Below are 14,292 nucleotides of genomic sequence, written 5' to 3'. Positions count from 1 at the left end.
AAGCCTTTGACTGTGTGAATCACAATAAACCGTGGAAAATTCTCAAAGAGATGAGCATACCAGACCACCTGATCTGCTTCTTGAGAAACCTGTATGCAGGTCAGGAAGCAACAGTTAGAACTGGACATGGAACAACAGACTGGTTCCAAATAGGAAATGGAGTACATCAAGGCTGTATATTGTCACCCTGCTTATTTAACTTATATGCAGAGTACATCACGAGAAATGCTGTCCTGGAGGAAGCACAAGCTGGAATCAAGATTGCTGGGAGAAATATCAATAACCTCAGATATGCAGATGACACCACCCTTATGGCAGAAAGTGAAGGGGAACTAAAAAGCCTCTTGATGAAAGAGAAAGTGGAGAGTGAAAAAGTTGGTTTACAGTTCAACATTCAGAAAACAAAGATCATGGCATCTGGTCCCATCACTTCATGGGAAATAGATGGGGAAACAGTGGAAACTGTCAGACTTTATTTTTTTGGGCTCCAAAATCACTGCAGATGGTGATTGCAGCCATGAAATTAAAAGACGCTTATTCCTTGGAAGAAAAGTTATGACCAACCTAGACAGCATATTCAAAAGCAGAGACATTACTTTGCCAACAAAGGTCCATCTAGTCAAGGCTATGGTTTTTCCAGTAGTCATATATGGATCTGAGAGTTGGACTATAAAGAAAGCTGAACGCAGAAGAAGCAATGCTTTTGAACTGTGGTGTTGGAGAAGACTCTTGAGAGTCCCTTGGACTGCAAGGAGATCCAACCAGTCCATTCTAAAGGAGATCAGTCCTGGGTATTCATTGGAAGGACTGATGTTGAAGCTGAAACTCCAATACTTTGGCCACCTGATGCAGAGAGCTGACACATTGGAAAAGACCCTGATACTGGGAAAGATTGAGGGCAGGAGGAGAAGGGGACGACAGAGGATGAGATGGTTGGATGGCATCACCGACTTGATGGACATGGGTTTGGGTGGACTCCAGGAGCTGGTGATGGACAGGGCAACCTGGCGTGCTGCGGTTCATGGGGTCGCAGAGTCGGACACAACTGAGTGGCTGAACTAAACTGAACTGAACTGATGATCCATTCATAATTGCTTCTGAATTGTTGCTCCTACAAACAATGGCAGGATAAGCATCCTGACACATTCTTCACTGTGCCCTCGTCCCAGAACTTCCCCGGGTTAATTTCTAGGAGAAGACTGAGTCAGGGCCTGTCCGCATTTCCAGTGTGAGGGCAAACGGCCAAATCGCCCAGTGGAGGTGGGCTGCTGGGTCCCACCGGCCCAGGACTGGTTTCCCACACCTCACCTTCGGGGGTTGTTAGCAACGCTTCCACCTTTGCTCCACTCCAATAGGCAACAAATAGCATTTCCCTGCTGTTTCCATCACGTGTGTGATATCGGCGAGGTGTGAACTCATGAACGTGCTTCGTTATCAGCAGCCCTGCGCCGCTGGCAGAGACGTCAGAGTGTGCATACCAGGCGCTCGCTCAGCTCCTCACAGAATCAACTCTTCCAACCTCAGGACAGCCTGCAGGCGGGTACCTCCTGCCCCTGTTTCACAGAGAATGACCAGGTCTCAGCAAGTCTCACGTGCCGAAGATCGTGGAGCCAAACATCAGTGACCCAGGACTCAGGCCGGGGGGCCCTCGCCCAGCGTGTCGTCCAGCCAGGCTGCGCTTCCGTTCACCTCCGGGTGCAAGCGGGCTACGGATGTTTTAACCCGGGTGCTGTGCTCATGCCCTTTGCCCATTTTACAATTGGGCTGTTTGTCTTTTTCTCGTTAATTAGCCACGACATGTTACATGTTAAGAATAGTAAACTCTGTCTTTTTTGGCTACTTGACTTTTTCTCTGTGGAAACTATTTATTCCCACCTTGCAGCCTTCGTTTCTGCTTATACGCAGCGTGGGCACCTGGGCGAGGGGTGGGGTACCCCATACGAGACCCTATGTTCCCAGGACACGGGGCAGGCTGGCGAGCCGGGTGTCAGACGCCGCTGGTGGCTCGGCCACAGAGCCCAGGAGGTCGGCGGTGAGACCCAGGGGGTGGGAGGGAGGGAAGTGCAAACTGATCAGGGACAGGCCCCCCCTCCACTGGCTCAGCTGCCAAGGCTCTTTTTCTGTGATGAGTGCCAGCCCCCCCACAAGAAGTGGCTTTTATCGCTTGGGATGGTTCCAACAGGGCTAACCCTCTTCTCCTCTTCAGAAACTTAAATCTCCCTTTATTGAAGCAGAGATTAAGCTTTGGTAACAGACTGTCCTCCAGGAAGCGGGGCACGTGTGAAGGAGGGGGTGTGGGGTCAGAGGCCAGGCTGCGCCCCCGCCCCAGGCATGTGGCTGCGTGGAGATGTGTTTCAGCCTCTTGGCCTCAGGGTCCCCGTCAGCATAGGGATGGGATGACCAAGTGACACAGAGGCTTGAAAATGATTGTAGAGCATTGGGCCTCGTGGGCTGTGAGTCTCGGCAGACGGCACGGCCTCCCTGTCCCCCAGGGCCCGGAGAGCTGGGCTCGCAGAGGAGGAGGGCCCCGTGTGCCCAGGAGGGCTGTGCAGCTGCTCTTGCTAGAGGCCCTGCACTGAGCTGGGACTTCAGCCTGCGCACCTCCAAAACCACTCTCAGGACAGTGCCTGAGCTCACGAACCCTGGAGGCTGCGGGCCCCTCTGTCTGCCGTCCATGCCAGGGACCCCAGGGCTCGTCCAGAGCCGTCCTGTGGCCCCAGGGGCTTCTGTCGTTCCCTTCGATTACCCGGGACTGCAGAATCGAAATTCACAAAGAGGATCTCAAACACATCAGAACTCCTTCAAGGCAGCTGAGAATGGTGATCCACTCAGTTCACTGTCAGGACCAAGAGGATCCCCTCATCGTCTGATTCCTGGTCAGTCAACCCACGAGCACTGGTCACTTCCCAGCCGCCCCTCCGGCCCCAGGCTCTGCTGAGTCTAGCTCTGCTCCTCCTTCCAAAGCACCGCAGGCTGGAAGGACACATAACCACCTCGTCTCAAGCCCCGCTCCCGGCAAAGGAGGAAACGCACAGCCAGGCAACGACCGAAGCGCAGTCCAGCTTGGGTCCCTCTGTGCCGCCTGGCCACGGCGCCCGCCGCGCCCCGTGAGCCCGCCGCACCTGAGCCCCACACCTGTTGATGTCCTTGGTGCCCCCCAAATCCACCGAGAGCACAGCTCCATCCCGGTTTCCCCCAAAGGGAGCCGAGATGAGGCTGCAGATACCTGCAACCCCACCACCCAGAAGGTGGAACCAGATGTCGGCTTGCCCCACAGACGGCCCCCATCAGTGCCCCCAGCTCATGAGAAGCCCTCAGTCGATGGAGGACAGCGTCCCATCTTGGCAGATGGAAGTCAGGGCTGAGTGCGCACCGGGCAGCCGGGGGCCTGGGCGCTGGGCACCCACCCTCCCCCAGGGCAGTCACGGCGGCCTCAGCAGTGGGCACTGCCCTCCCCCTGCAGCCTGCTCCTGGGGCCCTCCTCCTACTCGGCTCGCCCATGCTCTTGCTGATACCGCAGCCCTTGGGCCACACGACTGGAGGTAAAACCCATCCCAGCTTTAGGAGGAAGCCAGGAAATGCAGTCCAAACCAGTGTCACCCGGACATAGGATCAGAACAAACCTACAAGGCAGGTCGGAGCGCGCTTCGAGGACACAGACACCAAGGTCAGCTCGTCCGCTCTCCACCGGGGGTTGTGAAGGCTTCAGAGCATTCATGACGGAAACACGGACTTTTCAGGCTGAAAATTCTCTTTGGGATAATGCAGTCCAATTCCTATGCTTAACTGTTGACAGAACTAATGTCCAAGTAGTAGGTTAAGTGACTTGATGGGCTGGTCAATGCAAAAAAATGGCCAGCAATCAGGTGCCTCCAATCACACCTCACACACACACTTCTAATTCTTCTTCATATACATACACCCACCCACATGCACACCTGCACACATGTACACACACACGCATGTTCACACATGTGCAGGGCACTTGCAGGCACCCGTGCTCAGGCAAACATGTAGACACGAATTCATGCTCATACACCACATACGCATGTGCACACACACACACCTCTTCTCCTCAGGCAGGAAAGTCACGCCAGTGACACGCAGACTGGGGAGCTCGCAGAGGGGACCCTGTGCCCCGGGGGGCGCCCGGCTCACTTTCAGCTTGGCATTTGACCAACAGCAGCGTCGAGCTGCGAAGTAACTGTGGGTAAAGTGTTGAGAAAAGGCCGGTCCTGGTGCCCAGTGCATAGACCCGGTGCGTCCGGGGGAGGTTGGGCAGGAGACCTTGGTGTAGAGTGCAGGGGTCTGTGTCAGTCTGCGGCTGACACCCCCACCACTCTTGGCTTGGGGCAGTGGGCTGGCCGTCCTCACCGAGCCCAGGTCCACAGGGGAGCTGCCCCGAGTGAATGAGGTGCTGAAGCTTTGCTGTTGCCTCTGAACCCAAAACAGTCGAGTTCGGTCAGATAGGCAGCAGTTACCACACCCGGCACCCAGCGGCAGGCCCCAGCGGGAGGGAGCCACGCACAGGACGAAGCTGCTGAAAGCCTCTCAAAGCTCCCCTGACGTGAGCCTTGCGAGGAAGAGTCCTCCCTTCCTGGGGGACTCGTATCCAGGCTCCTGACGCGTTCTTTGCTGCAGAGCGGCCTTCCGAGGAGCCGCCAGGCACACCCTCTCCCTGGGGCCCAGCGCCCAGAGGGCAATGGTGACCCCGGTCAGCTGAGGGCTTGACCCAGGAGCGCCCGGTCCGGAGCGCTTCCCTCCCGCCTGGTAGTTCATGGCGAGGCCCCGCAGCTGCTGGAGAGGCTGCAAGGTCGCTGCTCCCAGGGGCTCAGTCCAGCACACGGGGAGCGGTCAGAAGCCTGCCCCCCATGCCTCTGAACCCCAGCCTCACGGCACCACAGGACACGTCTCAGGACTCGCTCAGACACTCGGAGCCAGTGGGGTCAGCCCCCAAAGGCCCCTCGGCTCACACATGTCCTGGGCTCTCGAGGACCATCGGGCCCCTTGGCCCAGGCCGAGCATCACCAAGCTCCCTGTAAACGTTCTGGCAGCAAGCTGAACTCGCTCGAGGCTTCTGCTGTGGGCAGGTCAAGTTCCCTCACTCACAAGCTCCTCAGGGAAGATACAGGAACGGGCAGGGAGCAGGTGGCCACTGCCCACTGAGCCCCTGTGGTCCTGGCCACTCGCTGAGCATTGTTTTAAGCTGACATCTCCGAGCACGCTCAGGCTTCATTTAATCCTCACTCTGACTCTTTGTTATTCCCCCAGTGAGGCAACAGCTGCTGCAAGATAAGAAACTGGACAAGACTGTGGGACTTGAAAGGGTAGGGGCCCCAGCCAGACCCCCCCTAGGGTCCCCAGGCTCACAGCGGAGCCCCGAACAGCACCCGCGCTCGCTACGCTCACCATCACCCGCCCTGTCCTCACGGGACTAGGATGAGGATCGGGCATATCAAAGCAGACAGAGAGCATCCCACGCCCACAGGCATGTCTATGCAGATGGTGGAAAGGCCTTCTGGACAACCTACCCGCAGAGCTGAGGCAGCATCCACGGACACACACCCCAGGGACGCAGTCTCTAAGGACGCAGCCCCCGTGGACACAACCCACGAGACACAGTCCTGTGCCTACCCCCAGGCAGGGACAGTGGCACCACAGGATCATCCTTGTCGAGGACTGATCTGAAAAACTGTTCTTGCCTCACATTGAAGAGGGCGGGTGCCTTCCCTCCTGGGAGCACCACTTGAGCCCAGCTTCAACTAGAGCACAGCTTTGAAAGGAACAGGTATGGATGGATACAGTTCAGCGTGGCCTCCTTCCAGTGTGTACAAATGGGACAACTTTGCCTTGAGCAAGTTTAAAAACACTCCACGTTTTACTGGAGCTCCAAGTTGTCATCATAATTGGTATTTTTGAAAACAAGTACATGGCTAGATATAACGGTCCAATTTGCTCAGTCTAGAAACTCATCCTTGCTGAGACCCAGGCTCTGTGATAACTCAGCAAATTAAATGAAAGGCTTTAGTCTAGTTACTGAGCATCAGTGACTGCTAACACAACAAAAAGGCGTGTGCCTTGTGACGGAAAACCAACCAACATCTTCAAAGTTGTCCTGAAAAAACCTAATCTGAATCTGATCGAGTCTCTCAATCCAGTGACCAGCTACCAGGGAACATGTACAGAGGAACAGGTTCAAACACCCTGGGAACAGAGTCAGTGAAATCCAGAATGATATGTGAAACTCAACATACAAACATGGCCAGTGTTTCAGCAAAAGAAAGTGGCAGGAAAAAGAGACAGCAAGGAAGGTGAAGGATGGACTTAATCATTTAAAAAGGTTAAAAGACACACGAGCCAATCAAACTGTGTGAGCTTTATTTGAATCCCAATTCAAGTACATAAACTGTGTCTTAAAGTCATGGCTTATATTCCCGACTATGAAGAAGAAATCAGAATATTTTTCTCCACTGAACAAACAGAAAATTGGGCAAAATACAAATAAAAATGTTTTTAGACATAAGATATAAAACAATATGATGCTGATCCCAGAGATGACTCCATCCTTGATTTTTGCCTGAAAGTAAATTTAGAGCAACAGCCAAAGGACAGGAGCAGCGGAGAAGAGGTCCACGTCTGAGCCGAGGCGCGCGGGGCTGAGCTCGGGAAGCGGGGCCTGCTGGGCGTGAGGGGACTGTGCACCGGAGGGTCCGGAAGTCTGCAGGGGCCCTCGAGCCTGGGCGAATCCAGACCATGCACGGGGCGGGGCGGCCCATGCAAGGCTGGACCCAGAACCGAAGAAGAGCTGCAATTACGACGGTTCCCAGACTTCACGGGGCTGGAGAACTACGGCTTCCAACCAGCCGCAGTGGACACGTCTGCTCTAACACCCAGGGCCGTAGGCGGAGATGCCAGAAGTGGCGCGTCTTAGTAACGGGACTGACTGCAGACTAGTCTGCTGCTGCTGCTGCTAAGTCGCTTCGGTCGTGTCCGACTCTGTGCGACCCCATAGACAGCAGCCCACCAGGCTCCCCCGTCCCTGGGATTCTCCAGGCAAGAACACCGGAGTGGGTTGCCATTTCCTTCTCCAATACATGAAAGTGAAAAGTGAAAGTGAAGTCGCTCAGTCGTGTCCGACTCTTAGTGACCCCATGGACTGCAGCCTGTCAGGCTCCTCCATCCATGGGATTTTCCAGGCAAGAGTACTGGAGTGGGGTGCCATCGCCTTCTCCGCAGTCTAGTCTAGAGCTGCCCTAAAAGAGGGCTTAAGAACAAACCCGGTGCGGACTTACAGACATGGGGGTGGGAGGCAGGGCGGGGACAGATCGAGAGTGGGCACTGACGTTCATACACTGCCACACGCAGACAGACAGCTGCGGGAGCTGGGGTAGCTCAGCTCGGTGCTCCGTGATGACCCGGGGCGGGGGGTGGGGTGGGGGTGGTAGAGCAGGAGGCTCGAGAGGGAGCGGATATATGTGTATACATGTCTGATTCACGCTGTTGTACAGAAGAAACGACCACGACGTTGTGAAGCAACAGGCTCCAATTTAAATAAGTAAATAAACTTGGTAAGGGTTAATCAGAAACACATAACTTAATTTTTGAGCAAAACAAATTCAAAAACCCTTTTAAAAAAGAAACAAAATCCAAACACTCAGTGACCTAAAGTTCATGTCCTGCATCCAATTAAAAATTACTAGACATGCAAAAAAAAAAATCAGCAAATTTTGACCCATAACAAGAAGGAAAATCAGTCAAAAGAAACAAATCTACAAATGAGAGGCCGGAAACAGCGGACAAGGACACCTAAAAATACATTACACGCATATTTAAAATCTAAAAGGAAAACATGAGCAGGATGAAGAGACAGATGGAAAATATTTTTTAAAAAAGAATCAAATGGGACTTCTAGAGGAGAAAAGTATAGTATCTGTTGGGAAAATTTAACTGGACAATTGTAACATTGGATTAGATATTCCAAAAGAAAGATCAGTGAATATGCAGACACTGCAATGGAAAATGTTCAGACAGAGAGGAAAAAGACAAAATACAAACACACAAGCTCAGCAACCTGTAGGTTAATTGTCAAGTAGTCAAACGTGTGTAATTAGAGTCCAGGAAGAAGACACAGAGCAGGTGGCAGAGACCAGCCACAGGAGGAGCGTCAGTCAGATTGCTGAGAACCAGCTGTTGGCAGTAAATGTTTCAAGTGGCCAGAAAAAGAAAAAACAGATATATATATACATACATCCTATAATTCCTAAATTCACATAAATGTTTTGTTGTTGTTGCTCAGTCACTAAGTCAATCCATCTCTCTGCAACCCCGTGAACTGCAGCATGCCAGGCCTCCCTGTCCATCACCAACTCCCAGAGTTTGCTCAAACTCTGGTCCATTGAGCCAGTGATGCCATCCAACCATCCTCATCCCCTTCTCCTCCTGACTTCAATCTTTCCCAGAATCAGGGTCTTTTCTAGTGAGTCGGCTCTTTGCATCAGGTGGCTTAAGTGTTGGAGCTTCAGCTTCAGCATCAGTCCTTCCAGTAAATATTCAGGGTTGATTTTCTTTAGGATGGACTGGTTGGATGTCCTTGCTGTTCATAAATGTAAAAAAAAAGAAAAGCAAGGTAGCCTGGGGCTGAGGATGGAAAAGGAGGTGAAGTTGACAGTAAGCGTAGGAAGCAGCTTCCCGTGGTGGCAAAAATATTCTATATCTTGATATGACGGTGGTTAGAGGAGTGTATCGGAGAAGGCAATGGCACCCCACACCAGTACTCTTGCCTGGAAAATCCCATGGATGGAGGAGCCTGGTGGGCTGTAGTCCCCGGGGTCGCAAGGAGTCAGACACGACTGAGCAACTTCACTTTCACTTTTCACTTTCATGCATTGGAGAAGGAGATGGCAACCCACTCCAGTGTTCTTGCCTGGAGAATCCCAGGGACGGGGGAGCCTGGTGGGCTGCCGTCTATGGGGTCGCACAGAGTCAGACACGACTGAAGCAACTCAGCAGCAGCAGCAGAGGAGTGTATAAATTTGTCAGTTTACCTGCACCCTTAATATAGGTACATTTTATTATACGAAAAATGTAGCTCAGTAAAAATGACTTTAAAGTAATCTTACATTTTAAGATAATTGAAAATTTGAGTACTGAGTATTTAATGTTAAAATTACTATTAATTTTGTAGGTATGATAATGGAATTTGGTTATTTTTTTAATGAATTCTTGTCTTTAGAATAACAGTGAAATATAGATAAAATTATATGCTGTCTGTGGTTTGTCTTTTAAAAAATGTAGGTAGGTGGCAGAGAAATGGGAAGGAATAAGGACAGAATAACATTGGCCATCGGTTGGGAGCGGCTAGAGTGGAATCTTGCGTATGTGGGAGTTCATTATCCTATTTTCTTTACCTTTTACAATAAGTATGTGGAACTTTCCAAAACAAAAAGCTTTCTGAAGTGTTCTAAATGCATGAACGATGTCATTAAGTTATTCATTTAAAAATATAAACTATTTAGAGTGGCCAATATTTTGGGGCATAAAATTGTAGAACAATGTTTTCATATTTTTTTAATTAAAAAAAAAAAAAAAACTGGCCATGCTGCGGATCTCAGTTCCAGGATCTTAGTTCTCCAGCCAGGCGTGGAACCTGCGGTCCTATGGAGGGAATGCGGAGTCCGACCACTGGGCCACCAGGGAAGCCCCCGTCATATTTCTAACTGCTCCAGAGTCGGTGCTCAGTTTAATTGAGCCAAGATTAGGGAGTTTGATGGGGGCCCTGTGGGATTTTGAAGGGAGTTTTTGAACTTTTGCAAAGATGTCCGGTCTCCATAGGCCCAACTGCCCATGGTAAGCTGTACCCCCAGGATCTGGGACTCCTGGTCAAGGCAGGGGAGGGCTGAGTGGGCCCTGCACACACCGTCTCGTTCCAAGGACACAGCGGGTCCCAGCTGCCGTCTCCCCCGTCTCGCCGGATGCTGTGGCAGCAGGTCAAAGGGGCAGTGCCAGGGGGTGAGGGGAGGCTCAGACACACCCCAGAGGTCTCCTTCCTGGACAAACACGGGCGTGTGTCTGGTCGTTCGCCTACCTTAAAGGGAAGTGCAAGCTTTCTTGCTCTGCTTTTAAAACTCACAAGTTAAAGGACTTCAGGTGAAAGGGAAGCTGGACTAGAGCTGGACCAGGAGCGCTGCCCTGAGGATGGCTCCATGACCCCAGGATCACGCCCTCACCGCACCGAGACAAGGCCCCCAGGCTTCCTATCCTTCAGCAGCACCTCCCAGGGGGAGCAGGGCTGTCGTGAGCCTCAGGCGGCTCCCCTGGTCTCCATCCTCCCCCCGACTTTCCCCTGCCCCCAGCTGGGGCTGACCCCCGTCCTCACCCCCTTCCCCAGGGAGCCCCATACCCCTCTCTCCGCCCCAGGTCACTGCGCCCCTCCCCGCCCTCCCCACGCCCGGGACCCACCGCCCAGGAGCCGCACCTGCAGCGCAGGGACACCCACCAGGCTTCTTGCGGTCGGGACCCCTGTGGTCTCCAGAGAAACTTCCAGCACAGCCCTTGGGCTTCCCTGGTGAGCAGTGCCAGACAGTGCCCGGCCCTCGCTTAAACCGAGTCCCTGGCCGAGCAGCAGCAGGAAGAGAGTGACAGAGCTCAGGCCAGTGAGGCGGGCTCCGACAGGGACTCGTGCCCACCCTGCAGGCTCCCCCAAGGGCCCTGCGTCACCACGAGCCAGCCAGGCCACGGAGGAGGTCTGGGCAGAGCCAGCTCCCCTCCTTCCGCCCTTCCACCACCAGCAAGGCGTGTCCAGGGAGCTGGGCCTGAGCCCTGAAGAGGACGTCAGGCCCCAGCTTTCAGCCCCACCCCGTCCCACAAGTGATGGAGCTCGGATCTGAGCCACGCCTGTGGACTGGGGCCCCAGCACGGCCGCTCTCACAGAGTTAGAGGCCTGGGACCCCAGGGCAGGCAACGTAAGTTCACCTTCTCTTCAGACCCAGAGGCCAAAGGTGGCTCCTTCAGAGGGAATCCGGCAAGAAGCTCACCAACGGTTCCGGGTGTCCGGGGGCAGGGGAGAGTGAGAGCTGATTCCCTGGCTCCTTTGGGTCCAGGATGCTGTGTGCATTGGGGCCAGCTCCCACGTCTCCAGCAGAGTCAGGTCCACCGAGTCCCTCACATTCCAGAAGTCACACCCCGAGGTTTAGCCATGGAGCAGTGAAACATCAGGTAACAGTGAGTTTGAAACCCACCGAGGGTTTCCAGCTGTTAGTCTTTGTCTAGAGATGGACACACGTCCTTCCTTTGCCTAAAACCACTTCCAGGAGCCCAAGAAGAAAGAAAGTAAAGAAAGGCTTAGTCTCCGAGTCGTGTCTGACTCTTTGCGACCCCATGGACTGCAGCCCACCAGACTCCTCTGTCTGTGGAATTCTCCAGGCAAGAATCCTGGAGTGGGTTGCCGTGCCCTCCTCCAGGCTCAAGGAGCCCTGGTGACCACTGAGACGTGAGCGCATGCTTTGCCAGGTTTACCTCCTCATTGCCACTCAAGTTCAAGGGCAAGGGAATAAATGGACAAACAGATGGGTCTTTCAAACCCAACACAGTGTTTGGTGAGGCTCCACGGACGGGCATTTATCATTAACCCATCAATGCTGATCCCCGAGGGATTGAAAGTTAGGGAGCAGACGTCTCCAAGCCTTTCTAGGGAACCCACAAACAGCAGGCGTGAGATGCCTGCAGGCTCCACACTGGCCTGGAGGGCGCCGTGCACACGATGCAGAGGGGAGGGCAACCTCCATCCACCTCTGCCTTCTTGTACCGGCAGAAGGGGGAGGACGTCTTGGGAGTAAAAGAATGGTAAAGGTAACACGGGTTCTGAACAGCAGCGCAACACTGCCTCAAGGAATGGCACAGCGAGACAGTCCTTGAGGCAAGGATTGGAGACACAGCAGGGAACTCCTGGCTTCCTGGGGGGCCTGCACCCCAGTACCTGGGGGTCTTTCCAACCTTCCGAGTGGCCCTCTGCCCACCACGGTCAGCGGGGTCTTCCTTTACAAAGCCCTCTCCCCATCTCCCAAAGCTGTCACCCTGAAAATAAAAAAGGTTTTCTTGGTGACAGTCCCCCCTCTCGCCTCACTCCCCTCCTCCCAAACCTGCAGCCCACCAGCAGCCCACCAGCAGCCCAGCCCTGAGGCAGGGAGAGACCGCCCCACGGGAGTGATGGCTGGTCCTTTCCCCAGCAGAATGGTGATGGTGGAGGAGACCCTGCTGCAGGGGGCAGGGTGGGGGGCTGCTTCCCCGGCAGGACCAACACTCCTTTGAAGCGGGGAGCCGGGGGGAGAGCATCCACACTTCAACACGCCCCCTCCTACCAGGCCAGGCTGGAGCAGGGGCGAGGGGTAGGATCTCAGGGCTCTGGGAGTTCACCCAAACGCCCAAGTGCCCAGAGGCGGAAATGCAATGCCGTATAATCACCCCAAGAAAGGAGCAGTGCCAAAGGCAATGAGCACAGGAGTCCTTCTGTTGGGCATCATTTTACACGCGCGGCAGGGAGGACAGGGCCCAAGGTCGCTGCTATGCGTGCTGTGAGTGGCAACAGGGCCCAGGGCGTAGGTCTCTTCTTTCCCTTCTGATCAAACCCCTGACACACCCAGCTCACTAGCACTTCCCAGACTAACCTTCCAGCTGGAGAACCGATGGGGGCCGAGGGGGAAGCAGAGACAGAGACAGGAGGGGCTGGGGGGCAGCCGGTGGGGAGCCCAGGAAGGGAACTGCTGCGAATCCAGGCTCTGGGTGGCTTGAGGCAGGGCTGTGGCGGTGGCCAGGGGGACAGGCCTGCAGGACTGCCTCCTAGGCGTCTCCAGGGTGGAATTGGGTCCCCGCGCACCTGGCCCTGTAGTGTCTCTGGCCTGCCTTAGACTCTGCAGCAGCCAGATGGCCCACACTTAAAGCTCCCGGCTTACCTGCCCCATAAAACAGGCCTTGGTCCCACCTCCAGAGTTCACACCAGGACGGCACTCACTGCCAACGCTGTCACCCCTGGCTGTTCACCTGCTGCTCTCCTGTTCCAGCCCACCCCACCTCCAGGTCCTGGGGACCACAGACCCCTGGCCTGGAGCCGGCCCCCTCTGGCAGCTGCCTTCAGAAAAAAAGCCATTCCTGCCAGCTCCCAGCTCTCGGCAGGCACGCAATCCAATCTAATCTCTAAAGCAGATCTTTTCCCCAAACACCAGAAACAACATCTCCACAGCCCTGTCATTTTTCGGACCCCATGCTGAATGCCTTTAAAACTGCCTGAAAAAAGATAAGAGAGGGTTGTGTACATTTTCTGCACAAATGGTGGAAAGTAATAAAATAAACATCGACCGGGGTCCCACCTACTCGCAGCTCCGTCGCTTATTTGCAACAAAGGCCGGAAAAGGACGAAGCCTCAGCTTGGTAGGGCAGAGGGTTAGAAGTGCGCCCTCGGGGATCATCCACGCCGCCGGGCGTCCCGCCGAGGTGAGAGGGCCCCCTTTCCCGACCGCCAGACGCCGGTGCCACGGAAACCACAGCGAACGTCCTGGAGCAGGAGGGCCGCCGGGCCGCCCGGGGGCGAGAGCCGTGCAGAGCCGGCAGGAGCCCCCGCCCAGGTGAGGGAAGAGGCCACGGAAGACAAAGAAAGGCCCGTATGAGAACGAGTCAAGGTCATCTCAGGTGCAGCCAATCCTGAGTCCAGACTTTTATTCATTAGAGAAGGAAAGAAGAGAGAGACTGTCCCCAAAACGAGGTCCCGAGAAGGACACGTCGCGCGGCCCCGGTGGGAGGTCACCGCAGTGTCCTGCGCGTGCTCCGCTGCTTGCCCCTCGGCCGGGACGACGGGGGTCTGCGTGGGGGAGCAGCGCCGTTTTCCCTCGCAGAGCACCCGCACACCAAGTGTGGCTTAGGGAGCCCGCGGGCCCCAGCCGCGCCAGGCGTCCCGACAGGTGCCCCGGCCGCGCTCTCGTATGGCTTCCGTGAGCTCCGGGGCGCAGGGGCCCCTCCCGAGCGCCCGCGCGCGGCCCCCGAGCCGAGGCGCACACGCACGCGCGCACACGCGAGGACCTCAGCCGCGCGCACGCCTCCCATTGGCGGGAGGAGGAAGGCGGGGCCGGGCGGACCCAAAACAAACAACCTGCGGCCGCGCCGCCGCGTGGCCTCCGCCTAGCGCGCGCCCGCTCCGGAGCCGCGGCCACCTGGGCCACCTCGCTCCCCATCCCTCGTCGGCGCCCAGGCCCCGCCCTCGCGGGGTGCCGCGGGGTTATATTGGGCCGGGCCGAAGGTGGAGAC

The sequence above is a fragment of the Bos taurus genome, chromosome 23, assembly GCF_002263795.3.
Source record: "Bos taurus isolate L1 Dominette 01449 registration number 42190680 breed Hereford chromosome 23, ARS-UCD2.0, whole genome shotgun sequence".
Classification (NCBI taxonomy): domain Eukaryota; kingdom Metazoa; phylum Chordata; class Mammalia; order Artiodactyla; family Bovidae; genus Bos; species Bos taurus.
The sequence above is the reverse complement of the archived record's forward strand: the minus strand, read 5'-3'. Positions refer to the sequence as shown.